The 22,199-nt window shown below is 47.1% G+C and overlaps 2 long non-coding RNA genes across 2 annotated transcripts in view; one reads left to right on the top strand and one right to left on the bottom strand.

Moving 5' to 3' along the window:
* Window positions 1-4,548: 4,548 nt before the first annotated feature.
* On the top strand, window positions 4,549-12,599 carry LOC147121035 (uncharacterized). Its single transcript, XR_015076237.1, has 2 exons — window positions 4,549-4,635; window positions 8,800-12,599. It is a non-coding gene; the product is annotated as an uncharacterized LOC147121035 (long non-coding RNA).
* Window positions 9,942-22,199, bottom strand: part of LOC147121034 (uncharacterized) — a 31,293-nt gene continuing 19,035 nt past the window's right edge. The window contains exon 2 of the long non-coding RNA XR_015076236.1: window positions 9,942-13,419. This is a non-coding gene — a long non-coding RNA (uncharacterized LOC147121034). The remainder of the gene's footprint in view (window positions 13,420-22,199) is intronic.

Here is a 22,199-nt window from a genome sequence, read left to right as displayed (position 1 = left end):
CCTGCTCCGCTGCCTTCAGGGATCTATGTACATGTACACCAAGGTCCCCCTGACCCTCTGTACTTCCTAGGGTCCTACCACTCATTGTGTATTCCCTTGCCTTATTTGTCCGTCCAAAATGCATCACCTCGCACTTTTCAGGGTTAAATTCCATTTGCCACTTTTCCGCCCATCTGACCAACCCGTTTATATCGTCCTGTAGCCGGAGGCTTTCCTCCTCGCAATTTACCACCCCACCAATTTTCGTGTCATCTGCGAACTTACTGATCATACCTTTTACATTCTCATCCAAATCATTTATGTAGATCACAAACAATAAGGGACCCAGCACCGATCCCTGAGGTACCCCACTGGACACAGGCTTCCAGTCACAAAAGCAACCTTCGACCATCACCCTCTGCCTCCTGCCACTCAGCCAGTTTAGGATCCAACGCGCCAAGGCACCCTGGATCCCATGGGCTCTTACCTTCTTGACCAGTCTCCTATGCGGGACTTTGTCAAACGCTTTACTGAAGTCCATGTAAACCACATCCACAGCATTTCCCTCATCCACCCCACTAGTCACCCCCTCGAAAAATTCGATCAGATTTGTTAGACATGATTTAGAGTCATAGAGTCATAGAGTTTTACAGCACAGAAAGAGGCCCTTCGGCCCATCGTGTCTGCGCCGCCCATCCATCCCTGTCCAGTCTAATCCCATTTTCCAGCATTTGGTCCATAGCCTTGTATGCAATGGCATTTCAAGTGCTCATCCAAATGCTTCTTGAATGTTGTGAGGGTTCCTGCCTCCACCACCCTTTCAGGCATTGAGTTCCACATTCCAACCACCCTCTGGGTGAAAAAGTTCCTCCTCAAATCCCCTCTAAATCTCCTGCCCCTTACCCTGAATCTATGCCCCCTTGTTATTGACCCCCCCACTAAGGGGAAAAGTTCCTCTTTATCTACCCTATCTATGCCCCTCATTATTTTGTACACCTCAATCAGGTCCCCCCTCAGCCTTCTCTGCTCCAAGGAAAACAACTCCAGCCTGTCCAGCCTCTCTTCATAGCTGAGGCGCTCCATCCCAGGTAACATCCTGGTGAATCTTCTCTGCACCCTCTCCAAAGCAATCACATCCTTCCTATAGTGAGGCGACCAGAACTGCACACAGTACTCCAGCTGTGGCCTCACCAGCATTTTGTACAGCTCCATCATAACCTCCCTGCTCTTATATTCTATGCCTCGGCTAATGAAGGCAAGTATCCCATATGCCTTTTTAACCACCTTATCTACCTGCTCCGCTGCCTTCAGGGATCTATGTACATGTACACCAAGGTCCCCCTGACCCTCTGTACTTCCTAGGGTCCTACCACTCATTGTGTATTCCCTTGCCTTATTTGTCCGTCCAAAATGCATCACCTCGCACTTTTCAGGGTTAAATTCCATTTGCCACTTTTCCGCCCATCTGACCAACCCGTTTATATCGTCCTGTAGCCGGAGGCTTTCCTCCTCGCAATTTACCACCCCACCAATTTTCGTGTCATCTGCGAACTTACTGATCATACCTTTTACATTCTCATCCAAATCATTTATGTAGATCACAAACAATAAGGGACCCAGCACCGATCCCTGAGGTACCCCACTGGACACAGGCTTCCAGTCACAAAAGCAACCTTCGACCATCACCCTCTGCCTCCTGCCACTCAGCCAGTTTAGGATCCAACGCGCCAAGGCACCCTGGATCCCATGGGCTCTTACCTTCTTGACCAGTCTCCTATGCGGGACTTTGTCAAACGCTTTACTGAAGTCCATGTAAACCACATCCACAGCATTTCCCTCATCCACCCCACTAGTCACCCCCTCGAAAAATTCGATCAGATTTGTTAGACATGATTTAGAGTCATAGAGTCATAGAGTTTTACAGCACAGAAAGAGGCCCTTCGGCCCATCGTGTCTGCGCCGCCCATCCATCCCTGTCCAGTCTAATCCCATTTTCCAGCATTTGGTCCATAGCCTTGTATGCAATGGCATTTCAAGTGCTCATCCAAATGCTTCTTGAATGTTGTGAGGGTTCCTGCCTCCACCACCCTTTCAGGCATTGAGTTCCACATTCCAACCACCCTCTGGGTGAAAAAGTTCCTCCTCAAATCCCCTCTAAATCTCCTGCCCCTTACCCTGAATCTATGCCCCCTTGTTATTGACCCCCCCACTAAGGGGAAAAGTTCCTCTTTATCTACCCTATCTATGCCCCTCATTATTTTGTACACCTCAATCAGGTCCCCCCTCAGCCTTCTCTGCTCCAAGGAAAACAACTCCAGCCTGTCCAGCCTCTCTTCATAGCTGAGGCGCTCCATCCCAGGTAACATCCTGGTGAATCTTCTCTGCACCCTCTCCAAAGCAATCACATCCTTCCTATAGTGAGGCGACCAGAACTGCACACAGTACTCCAGCTGTGGCCTCACCAGCGTTTTGTACAGCTCCATCATAACCTCCCTGCTCTTATATTCTATGCCTCGGCTAATGAAGGCAAGTATCCCATATGCCTTTTTAACCACCTTATCTACCTGCTCCGCTGCCTTCAGGGATCTATGTACATGTACACCAAGGTCCCTCTGACCCTCTGTACTTCCTAGGGTCCTACCACTCATTGTGTATTCCCTTGCCTTATTTGTCCGTCCAAAATGCATCACCTCGCACTTTTCAGGGTTAAATTCCATTTGCCACTTTTCCGCCCATCTGACCAACCCGTTTATATCGTCCTGTAGCCGGAGGCTTTCCTCCTCGCAATTTACCACCCCACCAATTTTCGTGTCATCTGCGAACTTACTGATCATACCTTTTACATTTTCATCCAAATCATTTATGTAGATCACAAACAATAAGGGACCCAGCACCGATCCCTGAGGTACCCCACTGGACACAGGCTTCCAGTCACAAAAGCAACCTTCGACCATCACCCTCTGCCTCCTGCCACTCAGCCAGTTTAGGATCCTACGCGCCAAGGCACCCTGGATCCCATGGGCTCTTACCTTCTTGACCAGTCTCCTATGCGGGACTTTGTCAAAAGCTTTACTGAAGTCCATGTACACCACATCCACAGCATTTCCCTCATCCACCCCACTAGTCACCCCCTCGAAAAATTCGATCAGATTTGTTAGACATGATTTACTCTTGACAAAGCCATGCTGACTATCCCCGATTAATCCTTGCCTCTCCAAATGGAGATTAATTTTGTCCCTCAGAATTTTTTCCAATAATTTCCCCACCACAGATGTTAGACTCACTGGCCTGTAATTCCCTGGTTTATCCCTGCTACCTTTCTTGAATAATGGTACTACGTTAGCTGTTCTCCAGTCCTCTGGTACATCCCCTGTGGCCAGAGAGGTTCTGAAAATTAGTGTCAGAGCCCCTGCAATCTCCTCCCTTGCCTCCCACAGCAGCCTGGGATACATCTCGTCCGGGCCTGGGGATTTATCCACTTTTTGGCCCGCTAAAACCGCTAGCACCTCCTCCCTCTCGATGCTAATATGTTCAAGTATGTCACAGTCCCCTTGCCCGATTTCTATGTCTGCATCGTCTTTCTCCATAGTGAACACAGATGCAAAAAATTCATTTAAAACCCCGCCTACATCCTCTGGCTCTACACACAGATTGCCACTTTGGTCCCTAATGGGCCCTACCCTTTCCCTGGTTATCCTCTTGCCCTTAATATACTTATAAAACATCTTAGGATTTTCCTTTATTTTGCTCGCCAGTGTTATTTCATGGCCCCTCCTCGCCCTCCTAATTTCTTTTTTAAGTATGCCCCTGCACTTTTTATACTCCTCTAGGGCTTCTTCTGTCTTTAGTCTTTTGTAACTGCCAAAAGCCCCCCTTTTATTTCTAATGCATTTTTGTGGTGTGAAGAGAGCAAAAGAAGAGGTGAGTGTGTTTGGAATTAGAAAAAGAGGTGTTGCTGTGTGCTCTTATGATTATATGTTGAAGGAAGTGATGGGGGGGGGAGGGAATTGTTGAGAGTGGTGGGAACGGGGTGAAAGGAGTGGTGGCAGATGTTCTTGACAGAGAGGTAAAGAGCTGTACTCATCCTTGCTGCTCTTGTGAGGTGTTTGAACCTCTTCCTACACTGAAGCCAGACTGGAGTGCATCATCACCCCGGCCAACAAAATTTTTATTTAATTTGTTAAGTTTTACTTAAAGTTATTTCAGTTACAGTCTATTTGTTTATGTACCCATCAGAAGAGTACACTGAAGCCAGGTCCTGCGAGTGATGCTGCTGACACTGACTCACCTCTGTCCAGGCCTGCTGGAAAGTGGCCTCTGGGTGCTCTGCGGGTGCTGAGGAACAATACCTCCCTCTTTGCCCTGACCTCATCCAGGGAGGCAGCAGAAAACCTCAGGGCAGCCCTACGATTCATTCTCCTAATGGTCCTTCTTCCAGCAGTATAACAGCTAAATCTGGCATTGGGGAATACAACCTCTCATTCCTATTTTAAATGTGCCTCAGGAGGCCCCCCAGAAATTGTGCAGAGAAAATGGGCGGGCTGCCCGTTTTCCAACGTGATCGGGTGGCCAGCTGTCAATCATGTTAAAATGAGGCACGGGAATTAAAATCGGCCGGGTCTCACATTGAGGATATCATGGGAGCTTTTGATTCAGGTAAGTGAAGGTCAGGAGGGGGGGGGGAGAAACGGAATCCGGTAGGGGTGGGAAATGGAAGTTGGGAATGGGAAAGCAGAGGCTGGGGTGGGAGATCAGGCGGGGTGTATAACATGCGGCTGATCCGCTCCTGTTTGCATTAAGCTCCCGCTGAGGTTGAATTTCACCTCACCATTTTTATATTAGAGACTGATAATAAATTTCTAATTAACAAAGTTACGAAATAATTAGCTGTAAAAAGTTAAGAAAATGAAAGGAATAGTTATTTACCTATTGGCCACAAAGGAGAAAAATCAGCCAGGATTCACTATCCAATGACCTGTGCATATTATGAGAGGACAGGAACAGGCTCGCTGCAATGCTCCTTATGGTCAGGTAGACTCATTACCTGGGCTACTGCATGAAAATTAGCCACCTGGGTAAGGTACAGGAAGGCAGCCAGCACACATGGGACCAGCAAGGAGTCAGACGAGGAAGGCAGAAAAGGGGAGAGGCCTAAAAGTGTTTTGATAAATTTGCAGTGCACTCTGAGGATAACAAGAAAATAAAAAATATATAAAAGTGTGTGGAAAAAAACTTCAGTGAAAAAATATTGTTTTGCTCACTGTTGCTATAGCTACGTCCCACATAATAACCCCAGGAACATTAAGCTTATTCCTGTCTGTTCTCACCTTTCTGTTTATAAATTGTCACAGCTAAAAAGCCCCATGACAGCTACCATATGGCAACTGTGAGCTGAACGACATTTGTTTTGACAGAACTAATGAGCACCTAATTCCTAATAAACTTACCTCCGCGATTAGCCACCATATAAAATGTTATTGGTTCATGTGTTAATTTTGAACAATTGGCCCTAATAACAATGTGTAGGTAAGAAGTTGCTATTAAATATATATAATTGTATATGTGTAAAATTTCCCTGTAATCCATTGCAGACTTTGTCACTGTAAACCTTCATTGATGTTACAGAGGAGCATCCCAGCAAAAATTGACAACACAATATATGATGTTCCCCTGATGGTTTCATCGGTAAATGCACTGTTTGGGGTAGTATTAAGTCATATAGACCAGAAGTTCCCAGATTGAATCCCAAACGTGTGTTCCAGGATTCCTGCTCCTATCCAGTAATTCCTCCTGGAAAATGCACATGCGTGGAATAGTTTTTGCTGTGATGCATTCTCTCTCTCTTAGGCAGTCCCTCGGAACCGAGGATGACTTGCTTCCACATTAAAAATGAGTTCGCAGGTGACTGATTAGTCCAATGACCTACAGTCTCTGTCACAGGTGGGGCAGACGGTGGTTGAAGGGGCGGGCGGGCGGGTGGGTGGGGTGCTTGGGATGACGTGCGCTCCTTGCGCTGCCTGCGCTTGGCTTCCGCTTGCTCCCGACGAAGAGACTCAAGGTGTTCGGTGCCTTCCCGGATGCTCCTCCTCCACTTTGTGTAGTCTTGGGCCAGGGATTCCCAGGTGTCGGTGGGGACGTTACACTTTTTCAAGGAGGTTTTGAGGGTGTCCTTGAAGCGTTTCCTCTGCCCACCTGGGGCTCTCCTGCTGTGCCGGAGCTCCGAGTAGAGCGCTTGTTTTGGGAGTCTCGTATCGGGCATGCGGACAATGTGACCCATCCATCGGAGCTGATTGAGCATGGTCAAAGCTTCGATGCTGGGGATGTTGGCCTGAGCAAGAACACTGACATTGGTGCACCTATCCTGCCAATGGATTTGCAGGATCTTGCGGAGGAAACGTTGGTGGTACCACTCCAGTGCTTTGAGGTGCCTGCTGTACATGGTCCATGTCTCTGAGGCATACAGCAGGGCGGGTATCACTGCTGCCCTGTAGACCATAAGCTTAGTGCCGGGTTTGAGGTCCTGGTCTTCAAACACTCTCTTCCTCAGGCGACCGAAGGCTGCACTGGCACACTGAAGGTGGTGTTGGACTTCGTCGTCGACGTTTGCCCTTGTTGACAGTAGGCTCCCGAGGTATGGAAAGTGGTTCACGTTGTCCAAGGCCTTGTCGTGGATTTTGATAATCGGGGGGGCAGCACTGTGTGGCGGGGGCAGGTTGGTAGAGGACCTTTGTCTTACGGATGTTTAGTGTAAGGCCTATGCTCTCGTACGCTTCGGTGAAGGTGTTGACGATGGTTTGGAGTTCGACCTCCAAGTGAGCGCAGACGCAGGCATCGTCTGCATACTGTAATTCGACAACAGGGGCTGGGACGACCTTGGATCTGGACTGGAGGCGACGGAGGTTGAACAGTTTTCCGTTTGGTCTGTAAATTAGCTCCACTCCAGTGGGGAGCTTACTGAGGATGAGATGGAGCATTGCAGCAAGGAAGATCGAGAAGAGCGTTGGTGCGATGACAACCTTGCTTGTCCCCGGTTCGTACGTGAATTGGGTCTGTGGTGGAACTGTTGGTCAGGATCACGGCTTGCATGTCGTCGTGAAGCAGGCGGAGGATAATAACAAACTTTTGAGGGCAGCCGAATTTGAGGAGGACACTCCATAATCCCTCACGGTTGACAGTGTCGAAGGCCTTTGTGAGATCAAAGAAGGCCATGTACAGTGGTTGGTGCTGTTCCCTGCATTTCTCTTGTAATTGACGTGCGGTGAAGATCATGTCCATTGTGCCCCTTAGTGGGCGGAATCCGCATTGCGACTCTGGGAGGAGCTCTTCGGCCACTGGGAGAAGGCGATTGAGGAGGATTCTTGCGATGACTTTCCCTGTGGCAGATAGCAGGGAAACTCCTCTGTAATTACCGCAATTGGACTTGTCACCTTTCTTGAAGATGGTCACAATTGCGGCGTCTCTGAGATCCCCTGGCATGCGCTCCTCCTTCCAGATAAGAGAAATGAGTTCTATGGTTGAATAGTCTGCCTAAACTCATGGTCTAGGCTCATCCATGAAAAATGATTAATTGGGCAAGGAATTAGAGGGCTGCCACCACCTGTGGAGCCATAGCCCAATAAGAGTCGGCGTCTTCAGGAAAGGAGGTGACAGGGTGAGCAAAAAAGATTCGTTTAACAGTACAACCTATTCCATTCATGTGCCAGTATTATTTTCAGCATCATAAACAGCCTTGTACAACTATAAGTAAATAAAACATGCATTTTTCTAAATAAATTAATTGCATTGAATTGAAGCATGCTTTGCATTCCACTTAAACTATACCATAGATACAAAATTAAACACTTGTCATGTGATTCAGAAAGTACTGTGTTAAATTTATGACAACCTCAAGTCTCATGGGTAATCTGTTAATAGTGGTTCAGTGGAAACGTTTAGGGACTAGAGCGTGTGGCAACTTTTCTTGGAATCTGTTTTTTTTAAACTATATATAGATGCATGTTTAGATTCTGATCAGTGACAGATAAGCCGAAAGGAGGGTTCTTATTGGCAAAGAACTGTCACAAAACCCAAAATCCTGACACATCGCTTGACCTCAGAGCTACTTGTCTGTCTCAGAGATGCTGCTGTGAAGTCAGGAAAATCATAGGCATCAACCAAATATATCAATTTAAAATTGTACTAAATAAAGAGAAAACTGTGCCACTGTGTGATCTCTGAGCAATCATGAATTCAGATACGGATGTTTATTAGGTTTATCTAAGCAGGGTCCCTTCTCATACTCAGCTTCACCTCATAGTAAGGCAGTTCCTGGTGAGCCACAGTAAATGCAGATCCGCTCACTCATTTTGCCAAATTTTAAAATAACTGACTGCTTCAAAGGGCTATTGTTGTACGGTACTGGAGTGTGACAATTTTGGGCTTTTATGAAATCATTTTCTCTCAAAGGTCAAACAGTAGTTCCCATAATATGTTTGAACTAAAGATAAAAAGCATGACAATACATCGCAGGCCAGGTTAACTCAGGATCAATTACTGTAAGAATCTGGAAGAGTCATGGCTTCAGAGAGCAGCAAATTACAGCAGGAATATCACCCTGTCTTAATATGGATGGACACGATGGGCACATATGCGTGTTGAGATTAGATTTTCTGACAAGCTGCATGGATTCAGGCAAGCAGCAACCAGGGAATGGTGTGAATTTTAATTTTGCTGGCTCTCTGCTGGATTCACTTAGCGTGCTATTTTCCAGCTGGTCTTTTAGGCCTGTGTAGAATGTCTGTAACTAATTTCATGATAATGAACTGTGATTCTGTTTCCCAGGTTTTATGTACTGACACTTAGCCCATCCATATGAAATGGGGTTAAAGACCAGTAACATTCTGGGCTTTCAGGAAGTAGATTCATGAATTCCCTGCCTACATTGAAACATGGCAGTCCTATCACCGTAAGGACTGCAGCAGTTCAAGAAGAAGCCCACCAGCACCATCTCAGTCAACTAGGGATGGACAATAAATGTGGCCTTACCAGCGCCGCTCAAATTCTGAGAACATCGTTTTTTTAAATGCTGAACTACTGGAATTTTGATTGCTGCCACCAAAATTGTGTAAAATGTGTATAGTATTCAGTGATCCTCTGCCCCCGAGGTTTATGGAGGCTGAAGAAGATAAACAAAAAGATGCCAAGGAGGTTCGCCTGCACCAGAGATGGTCTGTTCATGTCCACGCTTAGCCACTGAACCTTATTACAAACCCAAGTGCAGCTACCTAGGACAGTCAGGTAAAGGTTCACCACAAAGGCAGTGATGGATCTGCTACAAGCTGACCTGGTGATAATCTTCATCACAGGGATAGCACTACCAGCGGCAGTCAGGTCTCAAAGGCCCTCAACATGTCAAGGCCTCTGGTTCTTCTAGGCTAGCACAGTGAATATTTGTAGCATCAATCTGTAGTGCACAAACAGTGATGGTTTGTTCCCCACCTTTATCACTTTTCTTATGGAAAAACAATAGCAAAATTGCAGGGCACTTCAATTCTTCCAACTTGCCAGATTGCCCAAAGTCCATTGCGTTACTGGTTGAACCCATACAGCCATCTGAACCCCTAGGCACAATGGTATGCCATTTATGAACTGTAATGGTTTCCACTCCATCAATGTCCAGGTGATCAGTGACCAGCAACACAGAATCATACAGGTCAATGACCACTTCCCAGACTGCAGCCACAGTTCTTTCATATTAAGACAATCCTCTGTGCCTGGTTGATTTGAAAGAGAAGGCAGACTTGGAAGCTGGTCTTTAGGAGACCAAGCCTACTGTTTGCAGCCATGACCAATGGCACCCTTTTCCATCCCATGGTCACAAAGTTAACACAGATACAAAGAGGCCCAAGCATCCACTGTGACAAAAATATACATTTGTCTGTTGATTTTTTAACCTGCATGTTATGTTCATTAATAAATAGACATTCTTATTATGAACACAGCTAGCTTTTGCTAGCTACTTTTATTGAGCACATGTGGACTTGTACAGCATCTTGTAGAGGCTTCCATCTTGACTGTTGCCTTGTGGGTAGCCTAGCCTCATGGGTAATGTAGTCTTAATATATACACAGCTGGGTAGTGTAGTCTTAATACATACAGCTATATACAGCTCTACGGCTCCACCTAGTGTCCACTATAGAATGACATGTTTTTGATCATTACACTGCATAGTCATATTACTGGAAACAGAACACAAGGTTAACTGGTTTTTGTATGCCAGGCTATGCATTGCACAGAAAATACACATTACGCTATGGCAGGTGAAGGTCAACTATTATGTGAAATAAAGGTGGTTTCATATATTAATGCAGACTGAATGCAGAAGCATTCAATTTCAGTTGTCACAGATAGATCAAATGGGTGGAAAAACAGCCCTGACATTGTCAAAGATTGGCAATCTATTTAACATTGAAACGGGACATTAACAAGGGAATTGCTGTCTTGTTTCAGTATAATTTAAAGGTACTCCTCACATCAAAGAATTGGACCTTAGCCTGAGATTGTGAGTTTGCTTGACAGCTATGTCTGAGACCTTTGGGAAAGGGGGTAAAGTCATTGATTGGCATTAATTGGTGAATGATTAGTCCTCTTGGACGAAAAGCCAGAAGTCTCCTATTACAGAATTATATTGGACATCATGGGCTGGATTCTGTCAATGGGGAGCTTTTGAAGGCGGGACTCCCACTTGTCGGGTTTTAGTCCCGCCTCCATCGACTTGTGGCCAACCCACGCTATTTTCCCTTGATCAGTGACCAGCAACACAGAATCATACAGGTCAATGACCACTTCCCAGACTGCAGCCACAGTTCTTTCATATTAAGACAATCCTCTGTGCCTGGTTGATTTGAAAGAGAAGGCAGACTTGGAAGCTGGTCTTTAGGAGACCAAGCCTACTGTTTGCAGCCATGACCAATGGCACCCTTTTCCATCCCACGGTCACGAAGTTAACACAGCGCAGCGGGCTTAGCAGGCCAATTAAGGGAAAGCCAGTTACAGGTGACGTCAGCGAGTGCCGTTTCATCTGTCAAGAGCTTTTGACAGATGAAATGTCATCGTTTGACAGCTCTGTGAAGCTATCAAACACTGACAATCTGTCTTCTAAGTTGTGTTTTTACTCAAGACTCAATTAGAAAGCCTTCCTGACCAGAAAGCAGAAGGCTGCAGCTTTTGACAGTTGAGCGGCCATTCTGCTTTCTGTGCCGGTGAGCTGAGGGACTCCCGAGACCTGAAGGGAGGAAGCCTGCAGGAAGTTAAGGTAAGTAAAACTTATTAAAACACTTTACACACACCTTACACACTTACCTCTGCTCACATGCACCCATTACTCACCTGCACACCAGACATCTCTGGCCCCTCCGACCCCCGCAGACCGAAGGCCCACCTCACTGACCCTGGCGAGGTTCGGAGCCGTGGGGAAGCCCACACTTCAGGGCTCAAAATAGGGATTAGCCAAAAAACTGCCTGTTAACTACCTGTTAACAGGCAGTTAATTGGCATTAATCCCCTTCCCGCCTCGAGGAGGCGGGACCCGGCACGGGTCAGCTACATGCCTCCTGGCAAGATGGCATGGAGGTGGGTTGGGGGCGGGTTGGGCACCCGCCCCCAAATTCTGCCATTTTCCTGGCAGTCCCGCCTCCAAACCCGCCTCCCCAGGGCTGGCAAAATCCAGCCCCATGTGTCAGTCTACAGTGATTGTTTGAGTCTTGTAGCAACAGTTGAGGTGTGTGTTTTTTAATTTCAGGCCACCTTAGCAAGGAAGTAAGACCAAATTGAAGCTTCTGCAAGCAAACTTCTGTTTAAACTCTATGGCCCTGAAACTCCTGAGGGGTTCCACCAGTCTCCCACTGAAACTCCAGTGGGAAACTCGTGGAACCCGCAGAAAAACAGGGATGCCGCTTTGCACTAAATCTCCACGGTTTCCTTACTGCCTTGCAAAGGGCAGAGCCTCTGTCCGCTCCTTACAAGACAAAAGACAGCAGGGTGAAGTCAGCATCAGGGATCCCCGAATTCTGGAGTTCCCACTCCTTTGGGACCCAGCGATGTAGTGGCAGCTAGAACATCAAGTGCGTGGAGGTGTATCAACCTACAGAAGGGTGTACATGGGTCACACTGATGGGGTTCAGTCCAGGTAATCAGCCTGGACACCTGAGGAAGCAGAATTTAATTATTTGTTTTTAGCCAGATCAGTGCCCTTGCTCAGAGGTGTGACAGGAACATTGACGAGTTTTGGAAGGGAGGGGCCAAAGTAATTTCCCCACGGGGGTGGGCTTGTGCCACAGTTCCCTGTAATCATGGGCAGATGGGTGCCAGCGATGCGCATGAAGTGGCTCTTTCACCTGCATAGCCTATGCAAATGATAGGTCAACGTTGGAGGGCACCATTGGGTGCAATCCTGGCATAACCATCAAAATCACAACCCAAGGAATTTTGGGGCCTACATTTAGAGAGAAAGCGAGGAGTGTCTTTATTATTTTATGTATCAAGGAACGTAGAGAAATATAGAGGGAATTTTAACTCTTCCCCAATCGTATGTTCATTCATCTGTCTCATGTAAATAAAACCACTTGCTAATTCGAGCCTGAGTTTTGGTCTAGTAACAGTTATTGTTATTGCATTCCCTTTTTCAAAGTGAGAAGAATCATCTGGCAACAGTTAATACATTCTGGTTGGTGATGTAAAGTGTAAGGAATCTCTAATGATCTATGGGTCTCGCTACTGTTTACCTAGATACTGGGGAGACAAAAGTACATTCCAGATCAGAGGATGTAAGGTTTACTTACGGGAGTGGTCAGTGACACTAAACCCGTGGAAATCACTAGTGTAAAAGCTCGACAAATGTGACAGCGATCACAAAACAGACTATTGGCATCTTGAAGCTGCAAAGGTAGTGTCGCCCTGAGAGACAGCAGCCTCATCCATATACAGGAAACTCTCTTTTAACCGGCACCTAAATAACCGGAAATCTCTGTTAACCAGCAAAATTCAGGAGTAGGTTCAGGTAAGTTTTACTTCATATTAGTGGCAGTTTTGGATCTGTGGCTGTGTAACTGGGGTTCGTGCACTTGTTGCTAAGCAACAAGGACGCTTGGTCTGCGGCCGGAGTTCCTGCACATGTGGGAAGCCTGGATTTGTTGCTGTGTACGGAGCTCTCGTACCTTTTAACTATACCTCTCTGTAATCCAGACTTTTTGATAAACCGGCACCACGCCGGTCCCGTTGGTGCCGGATAATAGAGTTTCCTGCAGTTGGGTACTCCCTCACCATGCCCAGTACTCCCCCTCAAACTGACTAACACCCCAGGGTGGACATACTTATATTCAGGCTTGCAAAAGGAGGACTAAGAATGCAGGGTATTGGCATCTTCAGCATCATTAGGAGCTGCAGCTGAGTCTTGGAGGATGCCTATAGTAACAGAAGAGGAACAGACGTTAGAATGCTGGCTGTATGGCACACCTTCAAATATTACTTACATGGTAATGTACTGTGGAGCATGGTGTTGTACTTGAGTGTGTGCCTGATGAGTGAATGAATAAAGAAGAAAGAACTTGAGAAAAGAGTCATACTAGCCCCAAGCCCAGAGGAGGTCTCCAGCTTCACTTTGCACAGAACTCTCTATGCTCTCAATATGAAGGGTTTTCAAAGTGGCCTGTTCAAAGGCGATCAAGAGCTTATAGTTACTATGGCAGGGACACTTGTCTGGTTGGTATTTTCAACCTTCTGTTCAGTGCCATTTTGTTCTACAAGCAGCTGAAGCAGTGTTGAAATGTTGGAAGTGTCAGGAGCGCATAATGTGACATGTGCCCATCCTGCAGCCCACTGTGTGTGTGGGCACGTGCAGTTAGGTTTAGTCAGAACGATTTCTCTGAGGCCCCTTTAAGATGCAGTGTTCCAAGAGCTTCAGTGATAAGTTGCAGCTGGAAATTTGTGTCCTGTAGGATTGGTATGCATGGCAAGCATTCAGAGAACTGTAAAGCAGTTTGTGTGCTTTGCATGCAGCAACAGTCAATGTGTATCATGGTGCAACAAAACACTTTTTAATGTGATATTCATACTCAAATATTTGGTAGAACGTACTTGCCTTACCTTGGCTAATTTCTTTAAATCTAAACACTTCCTAATTTGGCACCAACACCTCTGGGTGCAGAAGACCACATTTGTACACTCTGGAGCACTTTGCAGTCTGGAGGGTGCCCTGCAATGCCAAATGGTGCAACCCTCTACCCCACTTCTTACATCAACACCATGGCCTCTAAATTTAGCTGCGCAGTACCTGTTTTCAGGCGCTAACTGGCCTACTAAACCCCTGATATGGTAGGCAGGAAGCATGCGAACATTTCCGGCTGGAAGTTCACTGCCCACCATATTGGGAATGGTCTCAGAAGAGACTTAATGGGGTGAATTTTAACCCCCAAAAACGGGTGTGTTGGGGTCGGGCGAGATGTTAAAATTTGAAAAATCTCAAACCCGTCCCCAACCCGTCTACTTCCGGGTTTAACGGAGGTGGGACAGGGGGCGGGTTGGCAATTTAAATATTTTAATAAGGCTGGCAGCTTCAGATTTAACCTGGTTTAACCCTGGCTGCTCAGGTTTCCCTGGCCTTGGGGAAACCCAGCAGCTGAAGGGAGGCGAGGACAGCTTTGGGGAGATGGCAAGTGTCTTTACTACATTGCCTGTGGGCCAGAAAGAGCAGGTGTACTACCCCCCCGGCCCCCCAAGTTTCCTTCTTGCCTTGGCTCAGACCCTGACGCCCCCCCTGCCCTGCCCCAAATCAGTCTCTTCCCATGCAAAGAACCCCCGGGGTCAGGGATTAGACCACCTGTTGGGGGAATCGAACACCCCCAGGACGGGGATTGGACCTCCCCTCCATGCTCCCACTAGCAGCTGCAGGATCCCTTCCTGCAGCTGTGGCTTGCTCCCCGCACAACTGGAAGCCAAACCTATCAATCAGGCTGACTTCCGGGCGGGGATCCTGGCAAAGAAAAAATTCACCGCTTTGGAGTTAAAACTCCACAGCATCCAAGGAAACCCGGACTTTCGGGTTTCCCTTCTGAAACTTCACCCCCTCCCCACCCCAAACCACCCCTGTCAATATCGGGGCCAACGTCTCTGACCTCTCCTTGCAGCCTACTGTTACTACTGGTCAGTGTCAGTAAAGACCAAATAGTCCCAACCAGGTCTTGGAAGTTCTGTTCATGGAAGTCATGTTCAGGCTGACGCTCAAAACATTGGCCCAGAAATTCAGGTCTCCGCGGGTGAGTACGCATGGGGTACTCACCCGTAAACCCAGTGGATGTGCCGGTTTCGTGTATGCGCGGGAAACTGGCACTTCCGTTCCCCTGAAAGAAGGGGTTTCGAGTTCGGACGCGTGCGCAGCAGAGGCTGCGCATACGCATCAAACTTACTTTTTTTTGCAGGTTTTCCCGGGAGGGTAAATCTGCAGCAGTTACACTTTAAAAAAGCAGGTGTAAGGCCTGCTTTTTACAAGGTAAGTGGTGAATTAATTAAAATTAAAACATTTTTTTCCACAGGTTTATTATTTTTAAATACTTTAAATAAAGGTAAGTTTATTTTTAGCCCCGTTAGAAAATGTAATTTTTTTCAAAAATGTAAATTATTGTTTAAAATAGTTATTTCATGTAATTTATAGTTTATTTTTAAAATGTGATTTAAAAAAAAAATTTATTTGAAGATTTAGTGATGTTTTGGGGCTTATAGTATTTATAGGTTTGACAGGTCTTCCTGTCAAACTTATGAATGAAGCATTCCCTGCTACCATTGGCTCTCCATGGCCCACGTGATGCCAGAGGACGCATCGAACTAACTGCACCCCTGGGATACGCAAGCACTGCGGGCCGGCAGTTGGAGGAGGCCCAGGATCGGAATCCCATGCGGGCCCACAGCACAACAGCCGGCGCGCTAGGTAAGTGCAGGTCGGGGGCTTGCACCCGCGGGAAGCCCCCGACCCGAATTTCTGGGCCATTTATTGCAGCAGTGTTAGCTGCCACTCCGGAAGCCAACAATGCTCACAGTAGCTCCTCCTGGTACCAAGCTGCAGCAGAAATCTCCAGGACTATCACTTTATCCAGAGTGTTCAGCAGGTCCTCAGAAACCTCCTGCAATATGTTGTAAATGCGGATATTAGACTCATCCAATTGCAACAGGTGAGAGGAAACCACATGAAATTATTGCTCCCTAGTCATTATTCTTTTGAAGATTGGCCTCTTGAGATCTGGGTCCCTAGGCTCTTCAGCTGAGGGCAGTTGTTTCTCTACCCTCAGAGATGGAATGGTACTCTCCCTCTCTTCCACTCCCAGGTCTTTATTCTCACTTGTGCTCAGTGCTTCCCCCTGTGAAAGCCTACTGACCCACTAACTGCTTCCTCCTGAATGGGTGTCACTCTGGGCTGTTGATGGAGTAAGTGAGGTGCCATGACAGAGTTAGTGAGGATATGGCTAGAGTTGTGGATCTGGAATTGCCCGGGTTGTCATCGGAGTGGCCAGCCTCTTCCTCCAAGGCACTGTTTATGGTGTGAAACACTGAAGAGTTTGTTTAGCTGTTCACACAGTGGGGGTAATTTTAACTTTTGCCGATAGCGTAAACAGGACGGTATAGGATCAGCTGCCCATAATACACCTCTCCCGATTTTGTTTCCATTGACTTCAATTGCACCGTTTCCACTATCAGCAAAAATTAAAATGACCCCAGTGAGGTTTCCCTATGAAGAAATAGCTGCTGAGAGTAAAGGCATTGCAATATTTGGAGAAAACATATGAAGCTGATACTACGTATAATGAGCCTTGCCCAGCCTTTACCAGACTTCTCTTCCCACCTCCCCTCCAACCTCACCATCTCTACAGCCTCACCTGTCTTTCTACCTATTATCTGCAGAGGTTCCTCTTTGTGCAGATTCAGGATTTTCAGTAGCGGCGTTCTTCCCCAGTTGCAATTCACTGGAGCTTTTCCGTTGCTGGAAGAGAGCCGTGTTGCTGGAATGCCAGGGGCACGAGCACTAGCTTTCCTCCATATGAGCACATTCATCCTGTAATGATGAGAGGTGCAGGTGCATTGTTCCTTTAAATGAACTGTACCTCGAGGCTGGTAGCTAAGGGGAGTTCACAGAGTGGTTTTGAAGTAAGATAGTGCGTCAGAGGTTGCCTTTGCATAAATCAGTTTCTCTGACACTCAAGTGATAACACAAGAAGAGTATGAGAAATTAGGAGGTGAGTGAAGGCTGCATCAATGGTAGAGGATATGGACTGGCAAGGGTGGCTTGACTTATCGTGGCTACCCTTGAGGTCATTGAACATTTTCTTGCAATGTGTGGCAGTTCTTGTGGTGGTGGAGGTTGCACTGACTGCCTCAGAAACATCCCTCCAAATAGCCTGAACCACCCTCCTATGGGGCTTCCTGCCCTCAGTCCCAATTGTAGATCTGACTTCAGATGTATCTGCTGCTATTGACCATCCTCTCACCAATCCCCCGCCCCCCACCCACCCCCACTTCAGACATTCCTCCACTTGTGGCTCCTGCTCTCTAAAAAGTCATGTCCTCCTTTAATTAGCTGCAGCGTCCTAAATGTTGGAACACTACTCTATTTCCACCCACCCCCTCCACCCCCAACCCAAGCGGCAGTAACCCAATAAGGAGAAGGTATTACTGCTCAGTCAGCTCTGAATATCTAATTAGGGACCTTGAAGGAAAAATCAACAAGTTTGTGTGGAGTCACACTGGCAGATGGAAGTTCCACTCTTAACCCTCCAAAAAGAGAATTCAATCCTATGTGTTTTTTAAACTAGCCCTGGTATCAGAATTTAACTGTATGCACCAGAGAAAGAATTTACTGTGGAAAATTTAATTTAACTGGATGTGTAATGGTTTTCTTTATAGTTTTGCTGTTTTCAAAGGATTCTGATTTATTTGTGCAGCAGTAATGCTAAATCAGCCTCACAAAACACAATGAGAATTTTAATTTTGTGGACTTTCTTTCAACTGCGAGATCAAATAAGCTAAAATTCCCCTGAAAATACCAAATTTGCATTTCTCTAGGCAACAATCCATTAGTGCAGAGCCCGAGCACTACTGTAATTAAGTGACAGATATATACACACAAATCTTCCATGCAGCAGTGCTTTCATATCTGCAGGAATTCCTGTGTTTTGTTTTTAGGAAAAATGTTCTTTGCACAGATACAGGTTAGGAAAATAAGGAAGGCTAGAAATCTACAGAGAAATAAGAGGAATATGCTTCTCCAGAGGCTCAATGGGTAAAAGCCATAGCCAGGAATGTGCCAGGTTCCATGCCTGCTCTGTGCTGAGCTAGCTGATCTTAGCCAGGACAGTAGTTAGGGGTACAATCATCAGTCTCAGCCTCCCTGAGCGAGGAAGGGGAAAAATAAGGCAGGGTTCTCATTTATGATCTCTATCCAGTGACTGGAGGTTCGGTGACGACAGGTCTGTCGCTGCTATGAGTCTCCCATTGTCAAATAGCCAGTCTGCACCCATTGTCTGGGCTCACACATTAAAAATGGCCACGAGGGTGTGATACAGGGAGGCAGTCGAACCATATCTCATAGTCATAGAGTTATACATCACAGAAAGAGACCCTTCGGCCCATCGTGTCCGCGCCGACCATCAAGCCCTGCCTATTCCAATCCCATTTTCCAGCACTTGGTCCGTAGCCTTGTACGCTATGGCGTTTCAAGTGCTCATCTAAATGCTTCTTGAATGTTGTGAGGGTTCCTGCCTCTACCACCCTTTCAGGCAGTAAGTTCCAGATTCCAACCACCCTCTGGGTGAAAAAGTTTTTCCTCAAATTCCCTCTAAACCTCCTGCCCCTTACCTTGAAACTATGCCCCCTGGTTATTGACCCCTCTACTAAGGGGAAAAGTTCCTTTCTATCTACCCTATCTATGCCCCTCATAATTTTGTACACCTCAATCAGGTCCCCCCTCAGCCTTCTCTACTCTAAGGAAAACAACCCCAGCCTGTCCAGTCTCTCTTCATAGCTGAAGCGCTCCAGCCCAGGTAACATCCTGGTGAATCTCCTCTGCACCCTCTCCAATGCAATCACATCCCTCCTATAGTGTGGTGACCAGAACTGCACACAGTATTCCAGCTGTGGCCTAACTAACGTTTTGTACAGCTCCATCATAACCTCCCTGCTCTTATATTCTATGCCTCGGCTAATGTAGGCAAGTATCCCATATGCCTTTTTAAACACCTTATCTACCTGTCCTGCTGCTTTCAGGGATCTATGTACATGCACACCAAGGTCCCTCTGATCCTCTGTCCTTCCTAGGATCCTACAATTCATTGTGTATTCCCTTGCCTTGTTAATCCTCCCAAAATGCATCACCTCACACTTTTCAGGGTTAAATTCCATTTGCCACTGTTCTGCCCATCAAACCATCCCATCTGTATCATCCTGTAGCCTGAGGCTTCCCTCCTCACTATTTATCACTCCACCAATTTTCGTGTCATCTGCGAACTTACTGATCATACCTCCTACATTCATATCTAAATCATCAATGTACACTACAAACAGCAAAGGACCCAGCACCAATCCCTGCGGTACACCACTGGACACAGGCTTCCAGTCACAAAAACAACCTTCGACCATCACCCTCTGCCTCCTGCCACTAAGGCAACTTTGGATCCAATGTGCCAAATTGCCCTGGATCCCATGGGCTCTTACCTTCTTGACCAGTCGCCCATGTGGGACTTTGTCATAAGCCTTACTGAAATCCATGTAGACTACATCAACTGCACTACCCTCATCCACACACCTAGTCACCCCCTCGAAAAATTCAATCAAATTCGTCAGACATGATCTCCCCCTGACAAAGCCATGCTGACTATCTCTGATTAATCTCTGCCTCTCCAAGTGGAGACTAATTCTATCCCTCAGAATTTTTTCCAATAATTTCCCTACCACTGATGTTAGGCTCACTGGCCTGTAACTCCCTGGTATATCCCTACTATTCTTCTTGAACAATGGTACAATGTTAGCTGTTCTCTAGTCCTCTGGCACCTCCCCTGTGGCCAGAGAGGTTCTGAAAATTTGTGTCAGAGCCCCTGCAATCTCCTCCCTTGCCTCACACAGCAGTCTGGGATACATCCCGTCAGGGCCTGGGGATTTATCCACTTTTAAGCCCGCTAAAACCGCTACTACCTCCTCCCTCTCAATACTAATTTGTTCAAGTATATCACAATCCCCCTGCCTGATATCTATGCCTACATCACCCTTCTCCATGGTGAACACAGATGCAAAATATTCATTTAAAACCTCACCTACATCTTCCGGCTCTACACACAGTTTGCTACTTTGGTCCCTAATGGGCCCTACACTTTCCCTGGTTATCCTCTTGCCCTTAATATACTTATAAAACACCTTCGGATTTTCCTTTATTTTGCCTGCCAGTGTTTTTTCATGCCCCCTCTTCGCTCTCCTAATTTCTTATTTAAGTACCCCCCTGCACTTTCTATACTCCTCTAGGGCTTCCATTGTTTTTAGTCCTTTGTACCTGCCAAAAGCCTCCCTTTTTTTCCTAATCCATTCTTCTATATCCCTTGACATCCAGGGTTCCCTGGGTTTGTTGGTCCCACCCTTGACCTTTACGGGAACATGTTGGCGTTGTACTCTCTCTATTTCCTTTCTGAAAGACTCCCATTGCTCTGATGAGGATTTTCCTACAAGTAGCTGATCCCAGTCCATTTTGGCCAGATCCTGCCTTATCATATTAAAATCGGCCTTCCCCCAATTTAGAACCTTTATTTCCGGTCCATCTTTGTCCTTTTCCATGACTACCTTAAATCTCACCGAATTATGGTCACTGTCACCAAAATGCTCTCCTACTGACACTTCTTCTTCTTCTTCTTAGGCAGTCCCTCGGAACCGAGGATGACTTGCTTCCACATTAAAAATGACTTCACAGGTGACTGATGAGTCCAATGCAGGACCTACAGTCTCTGTCACAGGTGGGGCAGATGGTGGTTGAAGGGGCGGGTGGCTGGGGTGCTTGGGTTGATGTGCGCTCCTTGCGCTGCCTGCGCTTGGCTTCCGCTTGTTCCCGACGAAGAGACTCGAGGTGTTCAGCACCTTCCCGGATGCTTCTCCTCCACTTTGTGCGGTCTTGGGCCAGGGATTCCCAGGTGTCGGTGTGGATGTTACACTTTTTCAAGGAGGCGTTGAGGGTGTCCTTGAAGCATTTCCTCTGCCCACCGGAGGCTCTCTTGCCGTGTCGGACTTCCGAGTAGAGCGCTTGTTTTGGGAATCTCGTATCGGGCATGCGGACAATGTGACCCGTCCATCGGAGCTGATTGAGCATGGTCAAAGCTTCGATGCTGGGGATGTTGGCCTGAGCAAGAACACTGACGTTGGTGTGCCTATCTTGCCAATGGATTTGCAGGATCTTGCGGAGGCAGTGTTGGTGGTACCTCTCCAGTGCTTTGAGGAGCCTGCTGTACATGGTCCATGTCTCTGAGGCATACAGCAGGGCGGGTATCACTGCTGCTCAGTACACCATGAGCTTAGTGCCGGGTTTGAGGTCCTGGTCTTCAAACATTCGCTTCCTCAGGCGACCGAAGGCTGCACTGGCACACTGAAGGCGGTGTTGGACTTCGTCGTCGGCGTCTGCCCTTGTTGACAGTAGGCTCCCGAGGTATGAAAAGTGGTTCACGTTATCCAAGGCCTTGTCGTGGATTTTGATAATCGGGGGGCAGTACTGTGTGGCGGGGGCAGGTTGGTAGAGGACCTTTGTCTTATGGATGTTTAGTGTAAGGGCCATGCTCTCATACGCTTTGGTGAAGGTGTTGACGATGGTTTGGAGTTCGACCTCCGAGTGAGCACAGACACAAGCGTCGTCTGCATACTGCAATTCGACGACAGAAGATGGGACGACCTTGGATCTAGACTGGAGGCAACGGACGTTGAACAGTTTCCCGTTTGTTCTGTAAATTAGCTCCACTCCAGTGGGGAGCTTACTGAGGGTGAGATGGAGCATTGCAGCAAGGAAGATCGTGAAGAGCGTTGGTGCGATGACACAGTCTTGCTTGACCCCGGTTCATACGTGAATTGGGGCTGTGGTGGAACCGTTGGTCAGGATCATGGCTTGCATGTCGTTGTGAAGCAGGCGGAGGATGGTGACAAACTTTTGAGGGCAGCCGAATTTGAGGAGGACACTC

This window comes from Somniosus microcephalus, chromosome 3 (genome assembly GCF_052327205.1).
Source record: "Somniosus microcephalus isolate GS21.2 chromosome 3, FLI_Smic_1.0, whole genome shotgun sequence".
Classification (NCBI taxonomy): domain Eukaryota; kingdom Metazoa; phylum Chordata; class Chondrichthyes; order Squaliformes; family Somniosidae; genus Somniosus; species Somniosus microcephalus.
This window is presented reverse-complemented; position numbering and strand designations above follow the sequence as displayed.